General features: G+C 38.4%; 1 protein-coding gene across 10 annotated transcripts in view; it reads left to right on the top strand.

The window, feature by feature from the left end:
* ARHGAP6 (Rho GTPase activating protein 6) overlaps positions 1-22,223 on the top strand; it is a 462,138-nt gene that overhangs the window by 352,272 nt on the left and 87,643 nt on the right. The window contains exons 1-2 of one of the 10 annotated variants that reach the window (XM_070257117.1): positions 18,282-18,608; positions 22,019-22,208. The exons of 8 other annotated variants lie outside the window; for them this stretch is intronic. The gene's annotated coding sequence lies outside the window, so the exon portion shown is untranslated. Of the gene's footprint in view, positions 1-18,193; positions 18,609-22,018; positions 22,209-22,223 lie in introns of those variants that run through there. One more of the 10 variants, XM_005613982.4, reaches the window with a different exon arrangement.

Here is a 22,223-nt window from a genome sequence, read left to right as displayed (position 1 = left end):
AGTATTAACTAGATCTGAAGCTGATATAATTCTGAGGAATTAAATAAATCAGAAGGAAGACCAGAAGTTAATTTAATTCTACTCACATACATTTTATTATAGGGAATTTTTACTTGAAGTGAAATTAAACAGATGCAATAGCCTGTCACAGAATTCTGTGGAGTAAGTGCCAATTTGTTCTAATTGTAGATGACATTTTCCCCAGTATAATGTTAACAAAGCTTTAGAATCATAAAATCTCCATTTTTTAATCTTACCTAGTGTATCATCATCATCACTGTATCTTAGGCAATCATAGTCATGTGCTAAGTCTATTCTCAATAGTATTCCATACATCGCCAAAGTTTTTAATTCATAAGGACAAAATATTTATTGAGTATCTGTAATATCCAAGGCAGAGGACACATATAAATATATGGCATGATACCCATACAATGCAGTATTAGCTATAAAAAGGAATGAAGTACTGACACATGCTACAACATGGATGAACCTTGAAAGCATTATGCTAAGTGAATGAAGCCATACACAAAAGACCATATATTATATGATTCCATTTGTAGGAAATGCCCAGAATAGGCAAATCCATAGGGACAGAAAGTAGATTCATGGTTGCCAGGGCCTAGGGGAGAGAGGAATGAAGAGTGACTGCTAATGGGTTCAGGGATTTAAGGGGAGTGATGGAAATGTTCTGGAATTAGCGGTGCGCAACCTTGTGACTATACTAAAAGCCACTCAACTGCACACTTTAAGTGGTGAATTTTATGATATGTGAATTATATCTCAATCTAAAAAAAGACATATCAAAAATATATACGCGTCATCGGTCTTTATCCTCAAGAAACTTGCAGCCTTTATATACTGGTGTGTATAAGTGATGATGACTATGATGATGAAGCTAACATTTATTAAGTGCTAGCCAATGTTCTAGCATTTTACATGTTTAAATAATTATTGATTACCTTCCACATGCCAGGCATGTCCTAAGTTCATGGACTACATCAGTGAGTAAAAGACAAAGATCCCTCCTCACAATCTCACAGAGAGCAACTATGAACAATAGAAAAATAAATATGTTAGAAGGTGAGGAGGGCTAAGGAAAAAGAGAAAGTGGAGCTGGCTAAGAGGGATTAGAAGCGCTGAGTTGCAAGTTTCAATAGGGTGGTCAATTTAAAATAAACCCTTGACGGAGATGAGGTGTTCGCTTGAGCATCTTTAGGGTAAGGGCCAGCACGAAGGCACTAACATGGAGGTGGCTTGGTATGTTGGAGAGCTGGTAAGAAGCCAGTGCTGCTGGTGTGGTATGAGGTCAAGGATGTAGTACGAGATGAGGTCCAAGAGGTGACATCTTGTAGTGCTTCCATGCTCTTAGCAATTAAATATAGAATTCCTTACCTAAAATAACTGCTGTCATTCATCATGAATCAGAGGCTTTGGGAAAACGTGGAATGATGTCTGATCTTTGGGGATGCAAAGGATTTGGATAGATGTAGAGGCTATTCCATCATAGGGCTTTGTCATTGGAAAGAATAGAAATGGGAAAATTCAGAGCATGTTTGGGTGTGCAAAAGGAGACCAGCTAGGCAGGAGCCGAGGTTTTAGAAAGAAAAATCTCAATGCAGATGGCTGGTGGGAAGGGAGAGACCCTGAATGCCAAGGCAAGGAACATGAGTCATGTACAGTTGGCAGTGGTAAAGCACTGAGCATTTGCTCTAACCATCCTTGCTTTCCTGGGTTTCTAACAAGAGTTCATCAGGAAGCTTTCTACTTCCTGTCTCTATAGATTTGCCTATTCTGGACATTTCCAAATAAATGGAATAATACAATATGTGGTTGGAAAATGGAACTCTGAGAACCTCCACAGCAGGGTTTCTCAGCGTTAGCACTCTTGGCGTTTTGGGCTAGATAATTCTTTGTTGTGGGGGGCCGTCCTGTGTACTATAGGATGTTTAGCTGCATCCCTGGCCTCTACACTCCAGATGCCAGTAGCACCTCCTCCCCTAGTTGTGACAACCAAAAATGTCTCCAGACATGGCTATGTGTTCCCTGAGGAAGAGGAGGGACAAAATTACCATGAGAACCATAGATCTACAGTTACCTAAGAATTGAGCTGAGCGTGGAGGTATAGGAAGTGGGGTGGGTGCCTGGACCCAGCCTGCTGTTGTGGAAAGACTACTGTTTCAGGGTCGTTGAAGGTCCAGATGTTGAACACTGAGTTCTATAATTCTGTGATTCCTTTTAGAAAATAGTGAAAAGACGAGTAGGGGAAAGAAGCGCAATAGTTATTTAGGTGAGATTATTGTTCAAAAAATGTCTGAGGGGAAAAAATCACCCATTTTTCAGATTATTTAAAGAAGATTGAAATTTTTAATTAAAAAAATAAATAAAATGGTATATGCCAGTGATGTTTACCTTCATTATAAAGGGTTGGAACCATGGTGTCAATAGTTCAAAAGTAGATAAATTTGGATTTGGCATATTCTCTGCTGCAACTGTAAAAGTGTATTAATGGTTCTCAAAGAGTTTTGCTTGAGTCAGCTTTAAAATTATTCTGCAGACTAGGAACACCCCTTGGGCAACAAAAAGAAGCATCAGATTTGATTTATAGAGTGGCTAATGAAAACAAGTGGGCAATCACAGTTTAATCATATCCTACTAATCTAACTTAGTCTAGGGAATGGAAAAAGAGAGGAAGCACGTGGGCTTTAGAAATACGTAAATTTCAGAAAGCCAGTTTCTAAGTGTGACCTCTTTTCTGTTCAGAAATGCGTGAGTGGAGGAGGCCCTCCTCCTCCCCGGTAACCCATTTATAAACGAATAGGCTGAAGGAAATCACATCTATGGTCATTTTGGTTCTCAGGAGCTGCCCTGCTCAGAGTGGAAATCTTAAAATTATTGAGGTAATAACTGGCATGTTTCCTGCTCACAATTTTGAGGAAGTGTTTTCTCAAACTGCCTTAGTCTATGTAACCTTGACCATCTAGGACTTGATACCCTGTGTATAGCAGTGCTATCAGACTAAAGTTAGTAAACTTGAATTGTGTTTACAAGTAGGTTGCCATTACACAGTGGCTTCTCTGTACATACAAAACATAAATTTTCTTATTTCTCATGGACCATAGCAATTACAGAATGTTGCTTTTGGCTTTTGTTTATATCAGGGATATTGCTGAGTGCCTTAAACTCACGCTGACTTAAAATTTATTTTAAAAAGACATGTTCCAAGGATGTTTTCAAGATTTTAAGTGTGTATATTTATAAGATTTTCCCCTTAAGTTATTCTCCCACTCTGTCAGTTAGGACGTGGAATAGTTAGAGCATCTGAAGGAGGCTGGGTCTCACAGATCAGCTATAAAATTGGGTGAGAGCAAAATTTCTGGAAAAAACCTATCTGTGTGGTGTTTCATCTGGAAAGACCTATTCCCACTCAGTTCTTTATAGAATTCTTGTGGGGATCAAATGAGATGATCTAAATCAAGCACGTGACGCAGTGATTAACCACAGTAAGCACATAACAAACTGGGAGCTTATATATGTATTAGCTGAAACATCCGCAACCATAGCATGGTAGAATATCACCTTGTGATCATTTTCTAGCAAAACTATGAAAGCTAAGACCAAGTAGTACTGGGTCCTTTTGCAAAATGCTTCTTCAAGGGCCACCTCTGTCTTCTTTTATAAGTTTTAGAAGAAATTGGTCTCAATGCAGACTACCCTTTAGAACCACTTGTGTAGCATTTAAATAATACTCATGTCTGGGTCCCATTCCACCTAGCTTCTGATTTAATTGATCTGAGTAATGGTTCCAACTTTTATTATGTTTTTGCATCACCTGGGGAGCTTTTAAAAATATCGGTGGCCAGGTGCCACCTCCAGGAATTCTGTTTCAGTTGAATATAATGTGCAGCCAGGGTTGAGATCCATGGGACACAATCTATTCCACGTGAATTAATTGTTATATAGGTCTCTTAGACCATTACTGTATATGAAAAGTTGGAGTTTTATCAACTTTGCCCAAATCTGTGTTTATTTAAAGTGAATTTCCATTCAGTTCCATGGCTGGAATTAAGAACACTCAACACAATGACATTTGCAATTGATTATAAAATAGTAGTATCAGACCTACAGAGTTTTAGCATGATAGCAGACCCACGGTGAGCCCTCAGAAAATGTTTACTGATGATGGGCAAAAAAGTGTTTTTCACGGTCTCTTGGTTTATCCGTGAGTATTTCATTTCAAACTGAATCTCTCTCGAGTCAGCATGAGGCTGCTAAAATGTTGATTCAATGAATGGGTGCATTCCATGAACCACCCATCTAACTGGGTTACTTTGGGTGTAGCTGTTTTGATTTTTCCTTCCTCTGAATATATGGTTTTGTTCATTTAATCAAACAAATCCAGTTGTTTTGCTGTTTTGTAGACATATTCTTTGTGTGGCCAAGAAGCCTGTTTGTGGTGGCCACACCACAACTAGATTTGAATGTGGAGTAGCCCAGCAAGCAAGTGTTAATTTGAATCAATTGTTAAAGTTGCCAGGAACAAACCAACATGACCTCCATCACTGGGTTTAATTAGTACCCCTGCAGGCAATGCACTAGGCTTATTCCGTTATCATTTCCTTCATCCATCAAAACCCCTCATCTTCCTGAATGATGAAATAATAGTCATCTCAAACTTAAGGCATATTTGGTTCATCTTAATTGTATATATGTCATTTTTTCTGAGTACAAATGTAATACATGTTTGTAAATAAATTCAGACAGCATAGAAATGCATTAGGCAGAATGTCAAGGTCCCTAAGAATCCTATCCTCAAGCGATAGCTACTATTAACCATTAGAGAATAGAATTTCTGCTCTTTCTGTGCTTACATATGTTTCCTGTAAAAATTATAATAGACATATTATCATGTTCTTCTGAAACTTCCTTATTTAACCTTATATATAGTGGACATCTTTCCAAGATTGTACAGAGAGCTACTTCATTTTTCTTAATGGCTGCACAGAATTCCATTGAGTAGATATCCCATCCCATAGTTTATTCCAGTCACCCACTGATGGACACTTAGGTTATTGATGTGTGTGTATATATATCATGTAGAAAAGTGCACATATCACAAGCTTACAACTTAATGAGTTTCCACGAAGTGAACATACCTATGCCAGATGAAGAAACAACATGACCAGCATCCCGGAGGTCCCCTTGGACTCCCTTCCAGTCGCTTCTCCCCAAGAGTAACTCCTAATCTGTCTTTTATAGCACATATTGATTTGCCTATTTTTATACTTTGCATTAGTGGTTTCATACAATGTGTTCTCTTTTGTGTCAGACTTCTTTTGCTCAATGTGATGTCTATGGGATTCATCCATATTTTTGTAGGTTTTGGAGTTTGTTTATTCGCTCTCATTGCTACATAGTATTCCATTGTGTGAATGTACCATGATTTATCCACTCGACTTTGATGGACATTTGGGTAGTTTACAGTTTTTGACTATTGCAAATAATGCTGCTATGAACATCCTAGAACACATCTTTTGGTGAACATATGCATACATATCTATTGTTTTTTTATTGTTGACTTATTTTTGGTATCAGAGATGGTGTTGAAGTGAACATCTCTTGTGAATTTATCTTGCACGTTTTGTAAATATTTCTATAAAATACATTCTTAGAATTGCTGGATCAATGGTATGCACAATTACATTTTGAGTATATATGGCAGAACTGTTCTCCAAAATATTTTTCTTTTAAGCTCAGTCTACACCCCAGCAACCCATTGTGGCTGCATCCCTTTGCTCTTGCCATTATCTGTGACACAGATGCTGCTGCTGTGTCTTCTGGAGTACAAGGCAAGGCTAATGAAAACCAAAATCTTCTTTCTGGCCTTTTCAGATACTCTCTAGTGGGCTAGTGCCTCTCTAATGTGTCCACTGAAGGACAAAAATTAAAATGACCTAATGTCCTAGGATGCCAGTGGTTGTTGTGAAACTGCCAGCTGAAACTATTGAGTAAATTGATGCTACAAGAAAATGCAATGGACCTCATGGCTCTAAGTGCCCTCCAGCCCACATTGAGATAACCTCGTTTCCCAGGTAGAGATAGAGGTTTCTAAGCTGGAAAAGTGAATCACATATCAAATGCCCTGTCACTAGGAGGCATTAGGCCAGGGCAGTGTCCCCTAACCTTGGAGTTCTTGACATTTAGGGTGGGATCATTCTTTGTTGTGGAGGCCGTCCTGTACGTTGTAGGATGTTTAGCAGCATCCCTGGTCTGTACCCACTAGATGCCAGTAGCACTCCACCCCTCAGTTGTGACAACCAAAAATGCCTCCAGGCATTGCCAAATGTCCTCTAGGAGGGAGAATCACCCCTAATTGAGGACCACCGGCCTACTGCTTACAGAGGACGCTGGTTCTAAAGCAGATTACGTTCAGATTCTGGCTCCACCACTTCTCATTGTGTGACCTTGGGTAAAGTAGCTAAAACTCTCTGTGCCTCCGTTGGCTCATCTGCAAAATACAGATGTTAATAGTGATACTTACCTTAATCAGTTGTTGTAAAGATTAAATGAGATTCCTCACGTGAAGCATGTAGCACAGTCTTTGGCACAAAATAAGTATTCAGAGTTGTTAGCTTTATTAGTCATAATCTTTATTATTATTATTATTATTATTATTATTTAAAAGCTGAGGTGGTAAAAAAAAGTATTCACTTTCTGGAAAAGGATGTGGATAATGCGCGTCTGAAAAACATCAAAGGACAGTGGGTTCACAGCTCTGGGAACAGGCAGTGGGAAGTGTGGGAAAGCATTATTTAAGTGCTAGGAAGGAAAACAACAGCATTTGGTTGTATCTCTGTTCCTTCTCAAATTAGCGTTTATGGAAACCAGAATTTGTGGAAAATGGACTTTGGCAGCAGAATTAGGTGTTTTTAGGAACTTGCTAAATCACCATAGAGAAATATTTTATTGTGTTCCTCTTGTTAATATGAAATTAGTGAATTTTCAATAGTTTATTGAGCACTTTTATTTTAAATGATAAAATATGTTAAAGCACCCATATTGTTTTTGATATTATTGAATAGAGAATTTTATCTGTTATGAGCTTTCTTGGGTTGGTTCTCAACTGATATCCTCTTCTCCCACCAGAGGTCTAATTCCTGGTTGGTTCTCAACTGATATCCTCTTCTCCCACCAGAGGTCTAATTCCTTCTGTATTCATTTTCTATCACTGCTGTGACAAATTACCACAAACTTAGTGGCTTAAAACAATACACACTTATTATCTTACAGCTCTGTAGGTTAGAAATCTGACACAGGTCTCACTGGACTAAAATCAAGGTGTTAGCAGGGCTGCATTCCTTCTGGGTGCTCTAGGGGAGAATCCATTTCTTTGCCTTTTCTAGCTTTTAGAAGCCACCCACATTCCTTGGCTCATGGCGCTCTATCTCCATCTTTAAAGCCAGAAATGTTGCAACTCTCTGTCCATTTTTCTATAGTCACATCTCCCTCTCACTCTGAACTCTACTGGAAAAGTTCTCCTATTTTTAAGGACCCATGTGTTTACATTGGGCCCACCTGGATAATCCTCGAGACTCTCCCCATCTCACAGTCACTAACTTAATTACATCGGCAAAACCCCTTTTGCCATGTAAGGCAACATATTTCCAGCTTCCAGGGATTAGAGTGTGAACATCTTTGGGGGGGGCCATTATTCTGCTAACCACACTGTATTTTCTGGTGGCTTCTCCATGTCTCAACACTGGAAGATGTGGGGTAGTGTTCTGTAGAGCCAGAAAGAAGCTCGGGTAACTATCTTTCTTGTTTATTTGCTCCTGACCCTATCAACTCTTGGATATGGAATGACTATCTTGCAAGAGGTATTAAGTTCTTCTGGCTTTTTCTCACTTGAAGAGCAATAAAACCAAAGAACACGAGACTAATTAAAACAAGGCTATTGAACTATTCTGTGCAGCGTTTTATTTTTAGCTTCTCTCCTAATAGAGACAAGAATATCTCCTTGAAAGGAACTAGGCTCTGCATGGTACTTTATTTTGACATGTAAAATTGCCAGGCTGGATATCAACAGTTAGCCTTTGGAATTAAAATGTGAATATAAAGGTATTAAAAGAGTTTATTTGCTCTTTTTGGTGTAGTCATTATCTGGCTCAATTTCTTAAAAAAATGAACACTACAAACATTTAAATTTTTTAAGCCACTTATGATCATCAGCTTGTGAAAAAAAAAGAAACTGAAGGATTGTGTTCTTTCTCACTGCTTGGTAAAAGCTCCAATGGCCGATCTAGATGAAGTGGAAACATTGTATGGTTTTGCTCATAGTTGTTGATATTTTATTTCACATGAAAGGAATGAGGTGGAAAATGAGTTCTGCACTAAAAAATATTTTTAAATCTTGGTGTTTGGACTGGTGTTGTTTAAGTTTTTGTTGTTTTTGTTTGGCTATTTATAGAGTTATCATATGATTCAGCAATTCCACTCCTGAGGATATAGCCAAGAGAATTGAAAATATATGTTCACATGAAAACTTGCACATGAATATTCACAGCAGCCTTATTCATAATGGCCAAAAAGTAGGAACAACCCAAATGTCCATCAACTGATGAATAGTTAAACAAAATTTAGTATATCCATACAATGAATATTATTTGGCCGTAAAAAGGAATGAAGTACCGATGCATGCTACAACAGGGGTGAACTCTGAAAACATGCTAAGAGAAAGAAACTGGAAACAAAAGGCCACATTATATAATTGCACTTACACTAAAAGTCAAAATTAGGCAAATCCATAGAGATATAGAGTAGATTCGTGGTGATCAGGGCCTGGGGTAAGAGGCGAATGGAGAGTGACTGCTCATGATCATAGGGTTTCTTTTGGGGGTGATGAAAATATTCTGGAATTAGATAATGGTAATGGTTGCATATATGTGTCAGTATACTGAAAAAACCCACTGAATCATACACTTTAAAATGGTAAATTTTATGGTATGAAAATTTTATCTAAAAAAAAATTGCGTCAGAACTTTGGGTACCCAGTCTGGCATGTAAAAAACTTGGAAGTCACCACTCCACCTAACAAGTTAGTACAAGTCTGAACAAACTGAAAAATCAACAACTCCTCTCAGATCCATAAGAGAAGTTAGGTCAAAGAGCAAACTCTGCCTCCAGAAATTGGAGAGACCTACAGGCAAATACAGAGAATCTCAACTTATTGGAGGAGCAATCTCCCAGGGAACCAGTGCCAGGGTAGGGAAACTTGAACTGTAATTGATGAATTGCTGGAAGCGCAGTGTGGACAACTCTGAGAGTTAAAAACTCCAGGGAGACCTAGTCATTAGGAGGCCCCCCACACTTTTGTGAGTTTTACCTCCTGGATCTCTAGCAGGTTCACAGATGGTATGATTGTCCATGTAGAAAATCTGAAATAATTGACAAAAAACCTCTTAGAGTAAATAAGTGATTGCAGCAAGGTTGTAGGATACCAGATTCATATACAAAAGTCAGTCACTTTCCTATATACCAGCAGAATTGAAATTAACAATGAACAAATAGAATTTGAAATTAAAACCACAATATCATTTACATTAGCACCCTCCAAAAATGAAATACTTGGGTATAAATCTGATGAAATTTGTAAAACATCTATACGAGGAAAAGTATGAAACTCTGATGAATCAAAACAAAGAAGAACTAAATAAACGGAGAGGTATCTCATGTTCATGGATAGGAAGACTCAATGTTGTCAAGATGTCAGTTCTTCTCAACTTGATCTACAGATTCAAGGCAATCTCAGTCAAAATTCCAGCAAGTTATATGTGGATATTGGCAAACTGATTCTAAAGTTTATAAAAGACCCAGAATAGTCAGCACAATATTGAAGGAGAAGAATAAAGTTGGAGGATTGACACTACCTGACTTCAAGACTTAGTATAAAACAACAGTCATCAAGACAGTGTGGTATTGATAAGAGAATAGGCAAATAGATGAATGGAACAGAATAGAGAGCTCAGAAAGAGACCCACATAAATATAGTCAAGTGATATTTGAGAAAGGAGCAAAGGCAATAAAATGGAACAAAGATAGTCTTCAACAAATGGTGCTGGAACAACCAGACACCAACAAACAAAAAAAATCTAGACATAGACTTTACACCCTTACAAAAATTAACTCAAAATGGATCACAGACCTAAATGTGAAATGCAAAACTATAAAACTCCTAGAAAATAACACAGGGGAAAACCCAGATGACATTGGGCATGACGATGACTTTCTATATACAGCACCAAAGGCATGAGCCATGAAATAAATAATTGATAAGCTTGACTTCATTAAAATTAAAAACATCTGCTCAGTGAAAGACAATCTCAAGAGAATGAGAAGACAAGTCGCAGACTGGGAGAAAACATTTGCAAAAGACATGTGATAAAAGACTGTTGTCCAAAATATACAAAGTGCTCTTAAAAGTCAACAATAAGAAAACAAACAACCTGATAAAATATGGGTCAAATACTTTAACAGACACCTCACCAAGGAAGATATACAGATGGCAAATAAGCGCATGAAAGGATGCTCCACATAATATGTGATCAGGGAAATGCAAATTAAAACAGCAATGAGATGCCACTATACACCTACTGTAATGGCCCAAATCTAGAACACTGACAACACCAAGTGCTGGTGAGGATGTGGAGCAACAGGAACTCTTATACACTGCTGATGAGAATGCAAAATGATACATCTACTTTGGAAGATATTTTGGCAGTTTCTACAAAACTAAATATTCTCCTACCACGTGATCCAGCAGTCACACTCCTTGGTATTTACCCATAATTACTAAAACTTGGAAGCAACCAAGATGGCCTTCAGTAGGTGAGTGGGTAAATAAACTGTGGTACATCCAGACAATGGAATATTATTCAGTGCTAAAAAGAAATGAGCTATCAAGCTGTGAAAAGACATGGAGGAAACTTAAATGCATATTACTAAGTGAAAGAAGCCAGTCTGAAAAAAGCTGTATCTACTGTATTACTGCATGATTCCAAATACATGACATTCTGGAAAAAGCAAAACTATGGAGACAATAAAAAGATCAGTGGTTGGCAGGGGTTAGGGAGGTGAGAGAGATGAATAGGTGGATCACAAAGGATTTTTAGGGCAGTGAAACTACTCTGTATTATACTATAATTGTGAATACATGTCATTAACATTTATCCAGACCAGTAGACCATACAATACCAAGCATGAACCCTACTGTAAACTTTGGACTTAGGGTGATTATGCTGTGTCAATGTAGATTTTTCAATCATAACAAATGTACCACTCTGGTGGGGGATGTTGATAATGGGAAAGGCCATGCATGAGTGGGACCAGGGGGTATATGGGCGATCTCTGTACCTTCCACTCAAGTTTCCAGTGAAACTGAAACTGCTCTAAAAATAGTTTATTAAAAAATTCACCCATTGGTTATAACTCTCCAAGCCCCTGTAAAATTTTACTATAATTTATTTTTTCAAACTTCAGTTTCTGTTTCATTGCTCAAAGGAAGCATTATTTTCCTTATATCAAAGCAAAAGTATTTAGCCAGCTTTGTGAAACACTTTTCAATTTATCATTTTAAAAGTAGTATATTGAGGAGGTAACATTTCTGGAAAAAAAAGTCTGAAAAACAGCAACTAAAAAATCAGATCTGTATCTGTAAGTGCAGATGGCTTGTTTTTATGTCATACCTAGCATTTTCTGTCATTCTGCAAATCAGTTTGTCTCTGTTCAATTGCCCCTTTTACATGTTTTGACACTTTATAGTAAAAGCCAGGAAGCAAGATTTTTTTCATTTTTACTGGAAGCGATTTTAGCTACTTTAGAACAAATGTCCTAAGTATAAATATTACTCGCTGGTCTTGTTTCCATGCTAATAGACACAAACGGTTTTCTGCATAGATGCAGAAGTGTACCTTCTCAAAAGCTTTCTTTCAACCAACAAGTATGCAAAACCACAAAATGTAAGTGCTATTTCTTCTAAGTGCTGTGTCTATCCTTCTGGAATATACAGTCTAGCTAGGGAGAAAAGGCACAAATGTAGAGAATCAAACAGATTTTCAACGGTTAGAGAAGAGTCGAGAAAATAGCTGAAATGTGAGGGAGGGGAAAGTAAGTGTGATAATAACATAGGAGGGAAGTATTGTATGAAGTAGAGTTTTCTGGGAAAATAACTGACATTTAAACATTCCCAATCCTCCTCTTCCCTTCCTCAATGAGACATCACAGTTGATTCCCTACACATCTCAATTGTCTAGGTCATTTGGGGCCGTAAAAGAAACATAAAGGAAAATAAGCTATTGAATTATCTCTAAGACCCATCTACTCATACATACATGCATGTTGTAATGATAGTTGTAAAAAGACGTGGTTCCTTTGCTGTTTGAAATAGTGAAACACTCCATGAAACACTGTCATTTCCTGTGCTACGTGTCTGGTGATTTCTTTTCAGTGGATCCAGAATGGGGTCAGCAAACTTTTTCAGCAAAGGTCCAGATCGTAAATATTATAGGAGTTGTACGTCAAGTCATACATCTCTGTGGCAACCACTCAACTCTGCCGTTGCATCAGGACACAGCCCTAGACAAAATGGAAATGAATGGGCCTAGCTGGGCTCTCATTTCCAAAACAGGTTGGGGGGTGGTGACTAGATATGGCCGGGCTATAGTTTGTCCACCCCTGCTCTAGATCAACAGTTGCCACCTTAAGGTCAAGTCATGCCTCAATCGATGTGTTAGAAGTAATTTATTATTGATAATAGATTATTTACAAACTTCAGAATTTTGCTTTGTAAGAAAACTAAATGAGAGAGTGTTTGAAGTGAGCCTAGAGCCATCTCACACTTACAATCATTCTGATGGACTTTCTTGAGTCATACCTTGCCATACCTTGAGAGGAGGGTATGGAACTCCCAGGGAGGTAGCATAAGGGTAGTGGTTAAGACCTCAAACTCTGGGGTTAAGGCCCATGGGTTTGAAGCCCAGCTCTGTCACTTGCAATCTGTTTCCTTGGACAAGCAACTTAACTTCCAGCTGCTTGATTTCTTCATCTGTAAAATGGGTACATATTAATAGACCTTAGCTCATCAAATTGTTTAATGATTAAAGCAGGGAGTACATAATTAGGGCTAGGAATATTAATAGGTACATATTTACATCCACCAGAAATGTTAGTTATTCCTCACATATATAAATCCCCTGGGGATGGAGCATAGCTCTCAGCTTATTTTATCTGTGCTGTGAGTCACTGATGAGCAAACCTGACCATTAACAGTTATGTTGACTACAAACTCTCATGGTGCTAATGGGTTGTAATTTTATATTTTCTTACATTAAAATTTTTTCTACTCATAGATGGATATTTAACAAGGAAGAAGGCAGTTTGCCTCAGAGTAGAAAATGTGAACATAAATCAATAGTGCTTGTGAGTGAAAATAACATTGGAACATGTTGTTAGTCTGCAACAGTTGAGATTACCAAAAGGTCAACAAAGTGATTATGTACCTGAAAATTGTGCAGTATGCTCTTTATGTTGCTATCACTGGACTCTGGAATTCTGAGTCTTACCATTTTTACAAACAGAATGATGTTTATCTATGTTTATTGTCGTATTGTTTATCTATGTCTTGTCACATTAATATTAACTGGTGGTATAGAAATCAATAAAAATGAAGACTCATTAAAATAAATAAGTTCAATATTTTTTAAAAATCACATTAGCTTATTATTTATTTTTCCTTTTAACCATTTTCCAAATGGTCTTCATATTACCACATTAATTAATCATATGCTTGAAACACACTTTTATGAATTCCATGACTTCCTCCTTAAAAGTTTGCCTTGCTATTTGCTTTATTCGCCACAAAATTGTGTGTGTGTGTATGGGGGGGGGGATCAAAATCTGGGTCTAGGAGAGTGTATGTATAGCACGTGTCTCATTCATCATGCGTATTACATGCATCCCTCCATCCTCCCCACAGGACTATTTTGATGTCCACTTTACAGAGCAGGTAACTGAAGCTTAGAATGGTTAGATACCCACATGGCTAATTGTGGACTAAGCTGGAATTAAAAGCCAGGCAGTAGGACCACAGGGCCCTCCCTGCAACCACTATGCTGTAACATTGCATCCAATTTGAAGGAAACAGTCACAAATGAGCAGATGAGACCTGCTTTTTACACCGTCCCAAAGACCATAGCTGCTTAACTGTGTTACCATTAGAAATATTCCCCATGACATCCATGGCAGAAATCGTGGAAAGTGGCATCTGGATCAAGCCTGTGCAAGTGAAAAACAATTTTAAATTATGGGTGCACAAGTTTGGGGATTTAAATCTTAATCAGTAGCATTATTAGGTCTTATTTCTGCTGCCAGTGAAAGAGAAGGGAAAAGGATAAGAATCTGCCCTTGGTGTTGGACAAATCTGGCCAAGTCAGTGAATGAAGGCACATATAGATAGAGCACCTGTCACATGGGAGTATGGAGGGGTGTGAGAAAGGAGTGGAGGCAGGAGGGAGAGAGGCAAAGGTGCCTGGCAAATGCTTAGTGGAATTTGGAGAAAAGCAATGCCTTATGAAAAGGTGCAAGGAATTTACCACCCCTGATGGTTTCCTTAATCCCAGGCCATTACAATGGTTCTCATCCTGGATTGCACATTAGATTCCCTGAAGAGCTTTGTAAATCTACCACTGCCTGAGCCCCAACCCTGAAGAGTCTAACTGATTTGATCTATCCCTGTGCTGTTCAATACAGTAGCCACTAGCCACTGTGACTACCTACATTTAAATCAATGAAGATTAAATAAGATTGAAAATTCAATGATTCCGTTTCACTAGCCACATCTCAAGTGCTCGTTAGCCATGAGTGGCTGGTGGCCACCATATCAGATAGTACAGGTAACAAAAATTTCCATCATCATAGAAAGGTCTATTGGACCTCACTGGTCTTGAGGAGGGCGTGGGCATGAGTATTTTTGAAAACTGCACCAAGTAATTCTTTTTTTCACTTTTCCCTTTTTTTAAGTTGAAGTATACACCAAGTAATTCTAATGTGCAACCAGATTAGAGAACTGCTGGTCCTTATAAAATTTGTTCTAAAGTTTGTCACCACTTACATCTGAACTAATTTCACTTTTGAAGCAGATATTCCCAGGATATTAGTCAAGCTAGACTTTTTCTGCAGTCTACTAATGCAGATGCATATGCTTTTATTTAAAACAGCTTGCCTGCTCATTTGCTCTACAAGTAAAGGTTTAGATAAGTTAACTACCAGCCTTCGATTGAAAGTGTGTAAGTTGCCTTTCCTCACTTAGGTTGAAGTAGTACAATTATTCATGCTGATTTTGAATTACCCATTGAAAGAGTTTAATAAGATAAATTATCATAAACTGAAACTGAGGCTTATCGTCAACAGCTCACGTTTTGGGAGCAGATTAGTGGTGACTGATGTTCATATATTTGGTGATACTCAAAATTAATTCATTAAGGTATTAAGTTTATTGTCTAATGTAATTTTTAGGAAGTTGTTTTCCTTTCCTGTTAGAGAACCTTATTGAGAGGAGACTTCTGCAAAGCGTTGGGTGCAATTGATGAAACAAAATGTTGTCAATGTAGCATTGAAATGAGAAAGTAGAAAGGAATTCACTTTGGTATTTGTTGTTGTTGTTGCCTATTCTGTTTTGCCTAAGAATTTTCAGTATAGAGTTTTCCATCTCCTAAATATGATATTCGTCTATCCTTAAGACTTGCTTTATTTCCTGCTGATTTGTAAATATCTGATTTGGGGTTGAGTTCTCCAGTTTGGGTTAATATTACTTCAGCATCCATCCTTCTGTCTTTTAGATAATCTTGTTCCAAAATCCATTCCTTTAGTGAGCAGTGAATCTGCCCATATCAAGTAAATGACTTGCTCTGCAGAGAGTTCATGTGACATCTTACCAGTAATGAGTGTCTCGTTTGATTTTATTCTGTTTAAATCAACACTCATGACAGTGGATGCCATGCTAAGGAATTTGGACTTCGTCCGAGAGCTAAAGAGGAGACATCAAAGGGTTTTAAGCAAAAGAGTGCTATAATCAGAAATGTGTTCACCCCAAACGTTTGCAGAATTGTTCTATAATATTTTTGCCCTGAATGTGCAAAATGTCCCCAATGGTATAAAAAGAAATAATCCAGAATAAGAACCAAGAAGAAGGTAGAAAGAATGCCTAATGGCATAGATTCTGAGGCTGTAAACTGTTGCTTGGTGTCCTTGGCTAATGAAGAGTTAAATGGGTAAGCGTTGACTGCTATGTTCACGGCAGTTTTTCTGGTTAGCAAACCTCTTCCACAGATTGGACCTTTTAATTGCTTCTTGATATTTATTTCTAAGGCTGTTTGGGTGACTTTTTGGCCTCTCATTGGTTCCACTTAAAAAGACGATATTTAAATCTTAAAGAAGATTCTTTATCTTCACCCTTTGTTTTTCTGGCTTGAAAGCATTTTTCCAAAGAATGCCAAAGATACACAAGTTTCTCCATTATTTCCTCTCGAAGCCTGACTTGGTTTCACTCTTAAAACAGACTAGGAATTTCGCAAGACATTGTCTCTTGAGATCATCCACTTAAAGAAATAGTTACCTTCTTATGAAATATTCATTGACCTGACAGTGTATGTCTCCATCAAATAATTGGTTAACAGGCCACTCCAGTCTTAGGTAACTATTCTTATTAAATCACTATGTCTATTTCTCCTTGGACACTTATGACATGGCTCTGACTAGTACTGGCTGTGGACTGTGGCTTTGTCTTCCAGTAATTTGTAAGCCTCATAGTGGTTGGGATCACAGCTGCGTTTCTTACAAGCTGTGAATCTTTGGGCAAGTTACTTAACCCCTCTGAACTTCTGTTTCCTCATCTGTAATATGGGGATAATAATGTAACCTACTTTTTAGAATTCTTTTAGCAGTTAAATGAGTCAATGCACATAGAATGCTTAGAACAACGTCTTACGCTTAGTAAGCACCCAGTGAGAACTACATGTTGCTTTCATCTGTTCATAAACTAAAAGTTTATTTGCCTAACAATAACAAGTAAATTGCATGCTTATCAATTTCATGTAAAATATTATATTAAATAACTTTAAGTGAGGGTCTAAATTCCATTAATGAGTATCCAGATTACATGAACCATATTCACTATCTGATGGAACGGTTGAGTATTTTCAATGTCTGAGTTTTGGGAATAGTGGAGGTGGAGGTGCATGCAGTAACAGGTAGATTTTGACCCTGAATTTCTCTTTAAGTGTAATAGTTCTAGTAAAGAAAACCATCTGACGTTTTTTATTGTTTTTAAATTCCTTCCTCTTGCTAAATAAATACCAGCGGCAACAGAAGCTGTGTGTGGCTTACATCAAGTGATGATTAACCTCACAGAATCCTAGTAAAAAAATGTACTGAGTCCCTAAATTTTGAGTCGGTAAGATCTTCCATGAAATCATTTCTCAGTTTGTCAGTTACAATCACAGTGATTCTTTTGTTGGAATTCACTTGAGACCACAAGAGAACTATAACTTCATATCAACTGGAAAACAAAGATGTCTTTTTGAGTTGTTTTTGGTTCAGTGCCATGTGGAATACATGGAGATCAAGGTAATTAGTGATCAGGATACGTTTTTAATCTTCCCTTTTCTCTCTGCTCTTCCTGGATCTCTCCCCCCCAACCCACAAACCCACCTGCACCCCCTTAAACATGGCCACATGGTTACATCCACTGTGACCTCCACACCCTCTGTTCAGGAAATGAACAACTTCTCAAGGACTATTGTTCCACAAAGAGCATACAATTCAGAGCATGTGTTGTGCTTCAGTATAAAAGAGAATGAAACCTTTTTGTTTTTTAATGTTTTTTTACTAGTGTTGGAAAAATAAAGAAGTCAGTGGTTTTAAAATATAATTTAAGAATTGAGAATTTGTCCTAAACAAAGAAAGCACCCTATGTGCTTTATCGTGCTCTCAGGGCTTTCACCCGAGGCTTCCAACATTCTTTGGTTGATTCCTAATAAGGACAGTTTCCACAGTTACAATCCAATTACCATTTGTAGATCCCTGTGGAAAAGGGGATTTTTTTTTTTAGAGGAATCCTTTCCTAACTCCAGAATATCTCTTCAAAATAGTCTTATTAAAATAAAAAGCAGGAAATCCAGTTTCAATTTCTCTGCATTCTTTTTATCCCTCCTCCCTAACACTCTCTCTTTCACACACACACACACACACACACTCACTCAGTGACACAGCCTGCCTCCGTTCTGAAGGGACGGGAACTTGTCAATGGTCCGATGAAAAGATTGCATTTTTTTGGTCCTGAGATTCACGGTAGCGGAGGTCTCTGGCAACAAAAGGTATCGTGGGAGTCACAGCTATGCCAGCTGAGCCATTTCTCAGACACTCGATGTAATCTGCCGTTTCAGGATGCATTTTTCACCAAAAAAAAATCTTTTTTAAACAGTTTCACGTTCCTACTCCAAGCTTAGTTCAGTTAAATTTGAGAGGACAGCAAAGACGTGGCCGAATATAATTCATGGGTAAGCAATATCAATATCTATACTTCTTTTCCAGAAGATTATTGTGATAAAATGTTGTGATTCTTCCACATCTGTCTTGTGATTTGGGAAGAAAAGTGGATTGATCAGCATCTGAGATGTGTGACAGCTAAATACTGCCTGTGCCAATAGAGATTTATGGGAATGTTATTTTTAGATTGGTTGATAATGTTGGAGCAGCTTGAAATGAGCGAACTGGAGCAGGAAGGAGCATGCCGTGCTGAATGGAACAGCATAAATGGGTTGATTTCTGCAAAAGATTCGGCACAGGGCATTTTGAGGTCTGAAAGGGTAAAGCCGCTTTTCTTCCCCTCTGGACTTCTTGAACTCAGTGCAACATTTCAGTTGCTTGTGGCTATGATAAATACGGGCTTTGGAGAATAACTTGGATATTAGATAAAGCTAATAATAAATCTAATGTGCTCTGTTTTACAAAAGAAGAAAGCCTTAAGCTTCTGGATTTTTTTTTTTCTGCTTTATCTCCCCAAATCCCCCCTGTACATAGTTGTATATCTTAGTTGCAGGTCCTTCTAGTTGTGGGATGTGGGACGCCGCCTCAATGTGGCCTGACCAGCAGTGCCGTGCCCGCGCCCAGGATCTGAACCCTGGGCCGCCGCAGCGGAGCGCGCGAACTTAACCACCCGGCCATGGAGCCGGCCCCAAGCTTTTGGATTTTTAAACACTGTTTGGCTCACCTTATTATAAGGGTATGTCTCATAATGAAAAGACTTGGTGGTGGAAAGAAGTAAAATGTGACCCTTACATCCCAAATTTTACTCTGCTACTGCAGGAGTCATCTGACTTCTTTGGACCTTGCTTTGCTCCCTTGTAAAGGTAGGGGTTTGGACTGATTTATCTTGAGAAGTGATGAAATACATATAGTGGTTATGGATCTAGATTCTGGAGCCTGCAGCCTAACTTCAAATCCCAGCTCTGCCACTTACGAGGTGTGTGATCATGACAAGTTACTTAAGACCCATGCCTAGCTTTCCTCATCTGAAATATAGGGAAATTAATGGTAACATAGTCCTTAGAGTTGTTGTAAGAATTAAATTAGTTAATAAAGGGCTTAGAACAGTAACCAGCAGAGAGTGGACCATCTATAAATTTAGCGGTATCTTCAAGGTCCAATCAATCCATCTCTGGAGTTCTATCATTCTAATTTCAGTGAACTAAATTTAATTGTAGAAAGACAAGCAAAACCATCAGCTGCTGGCTCTGTCATTGAGAAGTTTCCAATTCTTGCAAGTGCTTGCATTTTCCACACCCGTAAAATCTGTGCAGGTTGTTTACCTCTCCCCCATCCAAGATTTAAATGAAGCTTAAGACTCAGAATGGAGATGGTGGCTCGTAGACAAGCCCACAGTTCAACTAGGGATACACAGAAATCAAATTGGCCTTCTGTTCTAACGTTTTGCCTTTGGGGACTTCTAATATGTGCCTGTATCCCCTCTATGCCAACCATCGGAAAGGTTCTTTCCACTGGAAACAAGATGTGAGTGACGTTTGTTTTTTGGAATGGTGTTAGCACAGCACTGGGTTTGACAATGTTCATTTCTACTTCTTTGGTTTGTCAATAATCCAGATAAACAGGCCATTTGCCTCCTTATTTGCGGTTATCTGCTGCAGGCAGATAACCACTTTTATTTCACCCTAGCTTTTACATACTTTCCAGTATCCCCAATTCTTACTATGTTCTTTACCGACTATTCGGGATGTTCCCCACAGAAACAAAATCTTAGGAGAAGAGGAAAATGTTGATCCCAAAGACAAATCCTAAGCATAGATGTGCCTTTACTTTTAGTCTAGTCCAGGGGTCAGCAAACTTTTTCTGTAAAGGGCCAGATAGTAAATATTTTCAGCTTTGCAGGCCAGACAGTCTCCGTTAAAACTACTCATCTCTGTCATCATAGCATGAAAGCAGCCATAGACAATACCTAAATGAATGAGTGTGGCTGTGTTCCAATACAATTTTATTTACAAAAACAATGGGTAGACAAGATTTGGCTCACTGCGGCAGTTTGCCACACTCTGTCTAGTCATCATCCCCATTTCACAGATTAGGAAAGCACAGCATGGGGAGGGAAAAGAGCTTGCTGAAAGTCGCATAACTGGAGAGTAGCAGAACTGAGACGCAAACCAAGGCAGCCTAGCTTGCCAGCCCTTGCTTTTAGCCACTACTCCAAGCTGCCATTGTGTCAACTCATCTATGCCTGGGATGCTCATCTCTTGAAATCTGCCTGGCTCATTACCTCACCTCCATAAGGGTTGGCTCAAATATCATGTTCTCAGTAACACTATGACCCAGCACTCCCGATTCTCCTCACCCTGCTCTACTTTCTCTTTTTCTCTAGAGCTTATCACCTTGTGACTTGCTATGTAATTTACTCATTTATTATGTTTGCTTCTTATCACCTTCCTCCACTGGCCTGGAAGATCCATGAAGGCTGGGCTTTTTGTTTTGTTCGCCAGTGAATCCCCAGAACCTAGAACAGTGTACCTGCCCTATAGAGAAGGTGCTCATTACGCATTTGTGGAATGAGTGAGGCACGCTTTTCCATCATGCTACTGTGACATTGTTGACACTCCTCATGTAGCAATTAACAGCTAATATACCAAGGCAAAAGGTAAAAATGGACTGCCATACCTACCAACTGTTCAGAATTTTCTAAAATTCCTGATAAAAAAAACCCAGACCAGAATAGATAAATACAACATAAAAATTATATACAATGAAGTAGAAGTGTTAAATCTTCTTAAAGATTTGTTGAGGGAGGAGTGGCTGAAGAATCAAAAGAAGAATTAGCAAATGTTATTCTGTTGAGTTCATAAAGGAGTAACCTATTTTAAGAGTCCAAACAGGGTTGTGACAACTACGCAAATACCCTCAGCTTTGCCCGGAAGCTTGTGAAGAAGGGAGCTCCTTGTCGTTGGTGATGTGTTTATTTTGGAGTCATAAAGAACTAGGCAGGCCTTTTCAGAAATGTTGGTTGTGAGCCTAGTATTTAAACTTATGTCATGCTTCAGCAACACATGATTATCTGGGAACCTTGGCTGTACTAATTATTAATAAATGACAGCCGGCCACAGTAGAAAACAGTTAAAAGAAATTCAGCCCGTGGCGTGGTTTATCTAGATGGCATGCCATTTTTCAGGCCTTAATTTACTAATCTGGTCTTTTCTACTTCTTACCCATGTGGAAGCACAGTCCAGCTGACTGGCTTGTACATACCTAGAAAAGGCATCTTACACAGAGTGGAAACGTTTATGCATGAATTCAACACACATTTCTTAAGAGTTTTTGGTGTGACTAAAATTGCCAGGTTTAAAGGGGGGATGCAAATTTAGAGTAATGATGATTACTATTAATTATAACTTTATCACGTATTCAGGGTTTACTGGGAGCTAATAAATACTCTACAAGAAATTCACCTGCATCATCTCATATGATCACTACAAACCTGAGAGTTGAGTCTTGTTCTTTGCTCCATCTTATTGATAAGGAAACTGAGTCTCAGAGATGTTCTCCATCTTGCCAAAGAGCTCATATCTATTTGAACCTGCGTCTTCAGCAGCATACCGGTGGGTCTCAACCTG

The sequence above is a fragment of the Equus caballus genome, chromosome X, assembly GCF_041296265.1.
Source record: "Equus caballus isolate H_3958 breed thoroughbred chromosome X, TB-T2T, whole genome shotgun sequence".
Classification (NCBI taxonomy): domain Eukaryota; kingdom Metazoa; phylum Chordata; class Mammalia; order Perissodactyla; family Equidae; genus Equus; species Equus caballus.
The sequence above is the reverse complement of the archived record's forward strand: the minus strand, read 5'-3'. Positions and strand labels throughout refer to the sequence as shown.